A 10,256-nucleotide genomic window follows, 5' to 3' on the forward strand; every position below is an offset into this window, starting at 1 on the left:
CTGAAATACATGCACCTTACTTAAAACCGGCACATATTTGTACACGTACATACAGAATGGGGCTAGGTAAACATGTTAGCGGGATCCTACCTCCTCCACCCCTTACAATGGATGACAACTGCGACTTTGCATGGTACCTTTAGGACACAGAGGCATGATGATAAAATTGTGGAAGGAAAAGAAGTCGTACTCAAAATGAGGTCTTCTCGTTAATGTAGGGGAAAAATGCATTCTCTTGTGTCGTGTAATTTCATTACTAGTACAATAAAATGTGAACTGTGTTACAAGTAACAACTTTTTTTTATAGTATGGCAGCCCTGTCATCACTAGGGCCAATACGCTAAAATAGAAGAATACATGGACAATACAACAAAAAAGGAACGACTAGTTGATATAATTGGGAAGGTGGAGGGGATAGAAAAAGTTTTGCGATTTGTTTTTCATTTTAATCTGTCTCCATTCTAATCATAATAAAAATAAGTAGACTGATGCTGTACATGTGATTGCCAATGCGATAAGTTAAACTATCTACACAAATTAAATGACCAGGATGCTGTTCCGAAACACCCCCACCCCACCCCCAAAATAAAAATAAAAATAAAAACAAAAAAATGATTGTAAAAATTAGTGTCGGTTGCTTATTTTTAACGTCCAGTGACAATTATTTCATACATGTTAACGATTATGAGATATGAAAGGATTGACAAATGAGACAACTATCCACCGAAGTTTAAATGAAGTGGATGTTGGCCAACATATAGACAACAGTACATATATAACCTTCAATAATGACAAAAACGTTCGGTAGTGTCCATCGACTTTTTAAGGCCCCGACATCACGGCTGGTAATCTACGCAGAACATTCATACCTGCCATCTGTCACTATTTTAAGGGGGATTCTCCCCATGGAGACTCCCAAATTGAAATTTCGAAAGAGCTATTTTGTCCACAATTTGTACAAAACAATTAATTTTACAAAGCATTTATGCTTATGAAAGTATGAAGAAGCCAAAAAACAACATTGAAATGTATTTGCAAGCCCCCTTGAAGAATTTTTAGGACTATGACAGCCATCTTGCACGCAAAACCCCCATGGGCATTTGGAAAAGTTGGCAGGTATGAACATTTGGTTCTGCAATGAAAACTGTGAGAGGATTTTCCGGTTGTGCTTGAGTGGAGTTATTGTTACCGCTTCAAAACGTATGTACATTTGTAAATCTCAATTTTCTTATTCAACTGATCTAATAATCTGGTGTGTAGATTACCAGACGTGACATGATAAATGTGAAATAATTCAATCAAAAAAACGAACGGCCAGTATTTACAGTTAGTGAATAGGTCTTTAAAGCTAATGAAACTTCGACTGAAATAAATCGTGTTCTCTCAAACTCGACGCTTGCCGAAGTGGGGCGTCCGTTTGGCTGTGCGGGATGTATCAAGTTTGCAGTCGCGTCCGGTCATAAGGATTACGTTAAATTCGATGCCTCGTGTAAAGAGAGTGCCACGCTCTTTGCACGTTAAGAACCATTGCAACAACTCTGTTGAGGGGTCCGTAGGTGGTCTGTTGCAAGGCAAAATTTCTGTCCCTATCCAAGATCCCTCATTTTGGGAAATTTCCAGTGGCAGTCCAAATTTACCCGACCATCATCCCAGATGGCCTCTATCGTGTCAACCTACCTTTTGTATTTATTTTGAACTTGTTCTCGTCCTGAATATGCATGAAATATTTGCCACTGGACATTAAGCAACCAACAATCAATCAGTACACAACCGACACATTTAGTCATAGACATTGTGAAAAACGCCTCGACCTTGTATACTTTTTATACAAACACCAACAATTCCGTTTTTTTCGAAAGATTGTGGTACAAAGGTGTTGACCATTAAAATTTTTCAATAGAAAAATTGTTAGGACTAGCAGACTTCCTTAAAGGACTTCTAGAGAAGAACTCTGTAATACATATGCTTTGAACAAATATAATCCAGTTTGGTTGCTTCAATTTTATATTCGACGACAATTTCTTATTTTTATTGCTTCTACAATATACTTTTAGAAGAGGTCCAGATTCTTTATTTTTGTACTTTTTATCAAAAGATACTCTTGTCTCTAAGAGATGTACAGAAGAAACCAATCAAACACGCCCCTTTAAACAGAGTCAACATTCTCTTTAGAATATCTACATGTATAATAAATTTAATTTTGGTTTCCATTATGGAAGATGTTCCATACTTTTTTTTGGTCGGAGCCTTTATGGCCAACTACGTGGCATAACTTCATTGTAAGATAATATAAATCATGTTTCAATGTCCTACGTACAAACGTTTACGTTCCTGGATATTTTCACAAAATGGAGGTTTGATGGAGAAAACTTTCAGGTGGTTTACACGGTAATAATGAGCAAATAAAACGTACATGAAGCACAACTGTGCACACGCTGAAAGTCAAGACTATTCTATCATGATTAAATTTAAGTCGAAAGTCAGACCTATTCTATCATAATTGAATTTAATTCGAAAGTCAGGCCTATTGATTCTATCATGATTGAGTTTAAATTGATAGTCATGCCTATTCTATCGTGATTGTATTTAAGTCGAAAGTCAGGCCTATTCTATCATGTTTGAGTATAAGTCAAAAGTCAGGCCTATTATATCATGATTGAGTTTATGTCGAAAGTCAGGCCTATTCTATCATGATTAAATTTAAGTCGAAAGTCAGGTTTATTCTTTCATGATAAAATTTAAGTCGAAAGTCAGGTCTATTCTATCATGATTAAATTTTAGTCGAAAGTCAGGACTATTCTATTATGATTAAATTTAAGTCAAAATTAAGTCAGGTCTATTTTATCATGATTGAGTTTAAGTCGAAATTAAGTCAGGTCTATTTTATCATGATTGAGTTTAAATTGAAAATTAGTCCTATTCTATCATGATTGAGTTTAAGTCGAAAGTCAGGCCTATTCTATCATGATTGAGTTTAAGTCGACAGGCAGGCATATTCTATCATGATTATCATGATTGAGTTTAAGTCGAACGGCAGGCCTATTCTATCATGATTGAGTTTAAGTCGAAAGTCAGACCTATTCTATCATAATTGAGTTTAAGTCGAACGGCAGGCCTATTCTATCATGATTAAATTTAAATCGAAGATCAGTTCTTTTCTATCATGATTGAGTTTAGATTGAAAGTCAGGCCGATTCTATTATGGTTGAATTTGAAAGCCAGGTCTATTCTATCATGATTGAATTTAAGTCGAAAGCCAGGTCTATTCTATCATGATTGAATTTAAGTCGAAAGTCAGGTCTATTCCCTCATAATTGAGTATAAGTCGAAAGTCAGGCCTATTCTATCATGGTTGAATTTAAGTCGAAAGTCAGGCCTATTCTACCATGATTGAATTTAAGTCGAAAGTCAGGTCTCGTCTATCATAATTGAATTAAAGTCGAAAGCCAGGTCTATTCTATCATGATTGAATTTAAGTCGAAAGATAGGTCTAATCTATCATGATTGAATTAAAGTTGGAAGGCAGGTCTATTCCATCATGATTGAATTGAAGTCGAAATTAGGTCAGGTCTATTTTATCATGATTGAATTGAAGTCGAAAGTCAGGCCTATTCTATCATAATGGAATTTAAGTCGAAAGTCAGTTCTATTCTATCATTATTGAATTTAAGTCGAAAGTCAGGCCTATTCTATTATGGTTGAATTTAAGTCGAAAGTCAGGCCTATTCTATCTGACATAGTTGAATTTGAGTCGACAGTCAGGCCTATTCTATCATGATTGAATTTAAGTCGAAAGTGAGGTCTATTCCATCATAATTGAGTTTAAGTCGAAAGTCAGGCCTATTCTTTCATGATTGAATTTGAGTCGAAAGCCAGGTCTATTTTATCATGATTAAATTTAAGGCGAAAGTCAGGCCTATTCTATCATAATTGAATTTAAGTCGAAAGCCAGGTCTATTCTATCATGATTGAATTTAAGTCGAAAGTCAGGTCTATTCCATCATAATTGAGTTTAAGTCGAAAGTTAGGCCTATTCTATTATGAGTGAATTTAAGTTGAAAGGCAGGCCTATTCTATCATGATTAAATTTAAGTCTAAAGTCAGGCCTATGTTATCATAATTGAATTTAAGTCGAAAGCCAGGTCTATTCTATCATGATTGAATTCAAGTCGAAAGTCAGGTCTATTCCATCATTATTGAGTTGAAGTCGAAAATTAGGCCTATTCTATTATGATTGAATTCAAGTTTAAAGGCAGGCCGATTCTATCATGATTGAATTTAAATTGAAAGTTAGGCCTATTCTATCATGATTGAATTTAAGTCGAAAGCCAGGTCTATTCTATCATGATTGAATTTAAGTCGAAAATAAAGTCTATTACATCATAATTGAGTTTAAGTCGAAAGTCAGGCCTATTCTATCATGATTGAATTTAAGTCGAAAGTCAGGCCTATTCTATCATGATTGAATTTAGTCGAAAGTCAGGTCTATTCCATCATAATTGAGTTAAAGTCGAAAGTCAGGCCTATTCTATCATGATTGAATTTGAGTCGAAAGTCTGGCTTATTCTATCATGGTTGAATTTAAGTCGAAAGTCAGGCCTATTCTATCATGATTGAATTTAAGTCGAAAGTTAGGTTTATTCTATTATGATTTTAAAATTTAAGTCAAAAGCCAGGTCTATTCCATCATGATTGAGTTTATGTCGAAAGTCAGGCCTATTATCTAGCATGATTAAATTTAAGTCGAAAGTCAGGTCTATTCCATCATAATTGAGTTTAAGTCGAAAATTAGGCCTATTCTATTATGATTGAATTTAAGTTGAAAGGCAGGCCGATTCTATCATGATTGAATCTAAATTGAAAGTTAGGCCTATTCTATCATGATTGAATTTAAGTCGAAAGCCAGGTCTATTCTATCATGATTGAATTTAAGTCGAAAATAAGGTCTATTACATCATAATTGAGTTTAAGTCGAAAGTCAGGCCTATTCTATCATGATTGAATTTGAGTCGAAAGTCAGGCCTATTCTATCATGATTGAATTTAAGTCGAAAGTTAGGCCTATTCTATCATGATTGAATTTAAGTCGAAAGTTAGGTTTATTCTATTATGATTTAATTTAAGTCAAAAGTCAGGGCTATTCCATCATGATTGAGTTTATGTCGAAAGTCAGGCCTGTTATATCAGGATTGAATTCAAGCAGGCAAAATTTTGTGATACGGAGGTACTATAAGTACATAAATCACGTACAAATACAAAAGTTATATGAAGATTTTACTTCCAAGTTTCGCATTTTAACATTTTATTTATCTATTTATCAATGATCAATGTAAATTTGGTATAAAGCGAGACGAACCTTGTACTTATTACAATCCTATTATACAGCAACTATAGTTCGCATATAGTATTTGAGAAACACATTTTAAAGTTATTACAAACATTGAACAATTGATCCATGCACAAAGCAACTGAGGCGAGCAGCATAGGAAACCGGCTATTCTATATACCAAACACAGCTGACATGCTGCGTATATATTGCATTATCATTAATTTATCTAATGAACAGTCGAAACTATGTAACTTATATTGACAAATAAAAAGGGGAACACGGGGTTATTATAAAAATATCATAGTTCGAGGAAACATATCATAGATACATTGTACATGTACATGTATGTACAAAATGTACATGTATACACTGTACCTTTAAACACTCCGTAAACCAAATATATGTTTCCTAATATTTTTGTCTTTCAGTAATAATAGCGAATAACCATGCATATTTTATCTATGCTTTAAGAAATATTTTATAGAATTATATACCAAATAAATAAAAAACAATACTGATATATGTACCATCACCGTTAATAAAACAATCAAATATTCACCATGTGGTTGCAATAGACCACTTTCGAGTTCATCCGTCACCGGAAAAAAAACTCGTCAATTATACACGCCTTTATGACGTCATTTACCAGAATAGAGGGGGTCGCCTATGAGTGGCCGTTCATGTCATTTGCGTGATTATATACGCGTATATGATTTTATACGTGTATATATACGCGTATATTGTGGTTTTCAACGCGTATATTGTGATTTTATACGCGTATATTGTTAAAATAAACACGTTTATACTTAAATCCAATTTTTGTATCATATACGCGTTAATATACGCGTTAATTGCATAAACATACGCGTATGCAATTATTATATACGTGTTAATATACGCGTATGAAATCATTATATACGCGTTAATAAACACTCATTTGTCTTTTTGGTTTAATCAATGAAAACTGCGTTCTTAAACTAGTTTGTATATAATAACTGATCAGATTTATAATGAAATGCGGTTCCTACAACTTCTTTTTAATATACGTAACAAGTGTGGACACAGATGAGTGTGAATAGTAATAGTGTCTTATGACAAAGGGAGTTCTATGTTTTCCTATATATGGTGTTACAATGTATTAACTGTGTTGCACGATGACAACCGATCTGAGAATTAGGAGTATTATTTATTTAAAATATTTCTTATGTTCAAGACAGGCATGGGGAAACAGTAATTACATTAGTTACCAAATGATTATGATAGAACATGTTCTAAATCTTAGAATTTGAAAACATTTTGTAGCTTGGAGAGCAACACATAATAGGTTCATTTTTTCACGTGTTTTTTTTTCTAAATGGGAGATGATATCTAGATTTGAGGACATGATGTAAGGGGCTGTAATTCAGTGGTTGCTGTATACCAGCACTATTAACGTTCATCAAGCGTCTTAGTGATCGTCATTGTGAAGGATAAACTATAAATAATTGTTGTTCTGTAGGTACTTGATGACAATTCCCTAATGACAGCAGTGCTGATTGTCAATTGTGAAAATTTAATTTGCCGAATAAGTGGTACAATATAGAATTATAGTTTTCCAACCAATCGCTCAACATTGGAACGGAAGTGACGACGCCCTTAAACGCACAAATAACGTTCACTAAAACCAGAGTTTTTGACGGCAATGCATCGAACTCGGTGCCTGTATCAGTCATTGTTGTCTAAGCATGCACACAACTGCAACATTCGTGCATTTTATCTAAAAGAGGGATGAAAGATAACAAAGGAACAGTCAAACTCTTAAATCTAAAACAAACTGACAGCGCCATTGCTAAAAATGAAAAAAGACAAACCGACAACCAATAAGGGTACACATGAAACATCATAGAAAACTTTAGTCTCGATCATCCAGCCGCTTTATTTTTCAAAGTAGAGCGTCTGGATGACATGTGATATAAAAATGGTAATTTATGACATTCGGAATAGTATCGGATTTTTTAGCTTGTATTTAAAGATAATGTCCAAGACGAATAACCAAGAAGTTGGTTATTGACTTCGGAAGAAATTATATTACGATAATACTATTGAAAAGCCCGAGTGTACCGATTGTTGTTTTAAGCTATTTATATTTTTTTGTGACGACATACAAGTCGTGGAAAACACCAGACAGCATGGCTTCCATCACCGCGAAGGAAAATAACAGCACATCAAACTTTGGTAAGATGATATAACAACACAAACTGTTACATAAATTTTAATACTAGTACAACCTGAAACATCGAGTAGTTATATTCTTTCATGCATGTCCGTGCTACGCAAACAAGTTAATACTTATATACAATAAATCAGTGTATATAAAGTGCGAATCCAGCTAGTTCATTTTTACTGTTATATGCGGGTATGTCTATTGTAGAATAAAGGATCATGGGAAAACTGTATTTGTTTACGTTTTGAAAATATCAAGTTAAAGGATTTTAAGTTAAGTTTTAACATATTTTCATTGTGATATGTCTTTATAATATACAAACATAGCATTAAAGTTCAAATAAGTGTTTTAAAAGCATCATAATATAGCATATCGATTATTGAAAGCGATCCATTTTAACTATAGATGCGATGAATTATCACTGTTAGTGCAGTCATTATTAATGTAGAATTTTCAAAGATGCGAGGAATTTTCATTGTAGAATTATGTGATAAATGCACTTGCAACAAATGAAAAAAACCTTAGTTGATGACTTTAGGATTTATGAAACATGTATTTTCAAATTGAAATACAAACTCCTCATTCATTCTTCATCAAATATATAGCTTTTCAAACTTGTAACAAAAGCGATTCTCAAAATGTCATATTGTATTCTTCAGATTACGTTTATCCTTGATTTTAACTTATATAGGGAATCACTGGAAGGTGACAGCAGCGGGCGCTCTTAGGCAGTCAGTGGGCCCCTACTTATGAAAAATTGTAGATCCGCGAATGGATACTACCGCAGAGGTAAAACCATGCACATTTGGGTTATTGTACGCGAAATGCATGTTACAATTCATTTTTGTTGATTTTACACCCTTTGGAACTCTATGTGGGCTATTTCAGCAACTAGGCAAAAGAAATCCCCAAACTAGATACACGGTTAGATTCAGCATGTCAACGAATTCCAAATATCTATATTAAAGGACTTTTGTCTATAAATTTGGACCCCACAAAATTGAAAAAGGGACCAAAAATATATAAAAAAAAAATGCATGCATCGGATACATTTGTTCTTCAAGGCATGACTGCAACAATAGGATGAATATACAAAAATATCTTATTCTTGGGTCTCATTGGGGGGTTCTGATCCCGGATCCCGCTTACTGTTTTGTCAGATTCCCGTATTCAGCTTATTGTTTTGTCAGATTCCCGTATCCCGCTTATACTATGCAGTTCTAATTTTTATCCGTGTCCCGCTAGACTTCATTTCCCGTTTTTCACTACACAATCATTTGACTTTCACCTGTCACGCTTGCAAAAAATCGGCAATCCGGCGTGACGCTTATACCCAAATGCGACCCACTATTTTGACTCATATTAATCCCATTATAAATATATTAAAAAAGTAGCGTAGATTCTTTTATCCCTTTTTATCCCGTCTCGTTTCGTTTTTGAGCCATATATAGATGTCGTATGTGACAATGAGACAACTCTCCATCCGAGTCACAATTTATAAAAGTAGACCATTATACGTCAAAATACGGTCTTCAACATGGCTCACACCGAACAGCAAGTTATAAAGGGCTCCAGTGTAAAACCTTTTAAACGGGAAAACAAAGGTGCAATCTATATCAAGATGTACGTAATTAGTGGTGAAATGTTATGGAAATGGATAAAAAAAAAATAAGGATAAAGATCCCTATACGCTTTATAAGAAACTAAATGGAATACATTTGAAATTAATGTTATTTCTATTGAATTTATTAGAGTGTTTTAAAACCAAACTTTCCTCCGTAAGTTAAATTTGATCAAATCTTTCTCTTACTTTATCTATTGTTTGAGCAAGTCGGCTAAATTAAGGCTTTACAGCTAATTTCCTAATGCATGTAAAGCAAAACTTTGGTTAGCTTGCTTTGTTTGTATAATTGTTTATACAAACGTTGTAAATAAGATTGACATTTTTAAACAATATGAATAGGCATAGTTTAACCTGTATTTTTAATATTTGAATTAAATTGGGTGTTATCATAATGATTATCAAATAAAAAAAAAGCAAGCAAATCAACTAAAGTCTTGCTCTACATGCTTAAAGAAATGAGCAGTAATAGATAAAATAAAATAAAATTATACAGTGAAAATGCACCGCATATACAATAATAATGATTCGCTCTACAGTGAAAATGAAAGAATAGTATCATTATTCGACAGTAAACATGACTAGCATTACGAAATCATCATAGTGGAATTTAGTTAAATATGAAGAAACTGAATGACAAAACATATTCTACGTTATACAACTTTAATAATTGTATTAAAATGAATATTTTTTACTGCAACAACATCTAACCTGTTAGTTATAAAGCACCTGCACGATCTGTTCGTGAAATGTCCTAAATATTAACCTATTTTGGTATATATTTAACAACTGGATGGCTTTAGGCGCGATAAAACCCCGCTCGCATCTCTTACTTTGTTTTATTAGTATTATTTATTTCTGAACATATACATTTTAACTAATTTTCTTGATTTTCTTCAAAAATTAAAAAAAGTTCGTCTGTTTATTTATCATTCTACAGTAGACATTTATGGCATATACAGTAAAAATGATATTTTAGGATCCGCACTTTACATACACTGATAAATGGCAATTTTTGTATTAACTGGGACCACTCGAACAGTCGTATAGTATACGCTATAAATACATTTTGTGGTTGATTAGTAGTATCTTTAACTTTATAAA

Source organism: Mytilus trossulus, chromosome 13 (assembly GCF_036588685.1).
Source record: "Mytilus trossulus isolate FHL-02 chromosome 13, PNRI_Mtr1.1.1.hap1, whole genome shotgun sequence".
NCBI lineage: Eukaryota > Metazoa > Mollusca > Bivalvia > Mytilida > Mytilidae > Mytilus > Mytilus trossulus.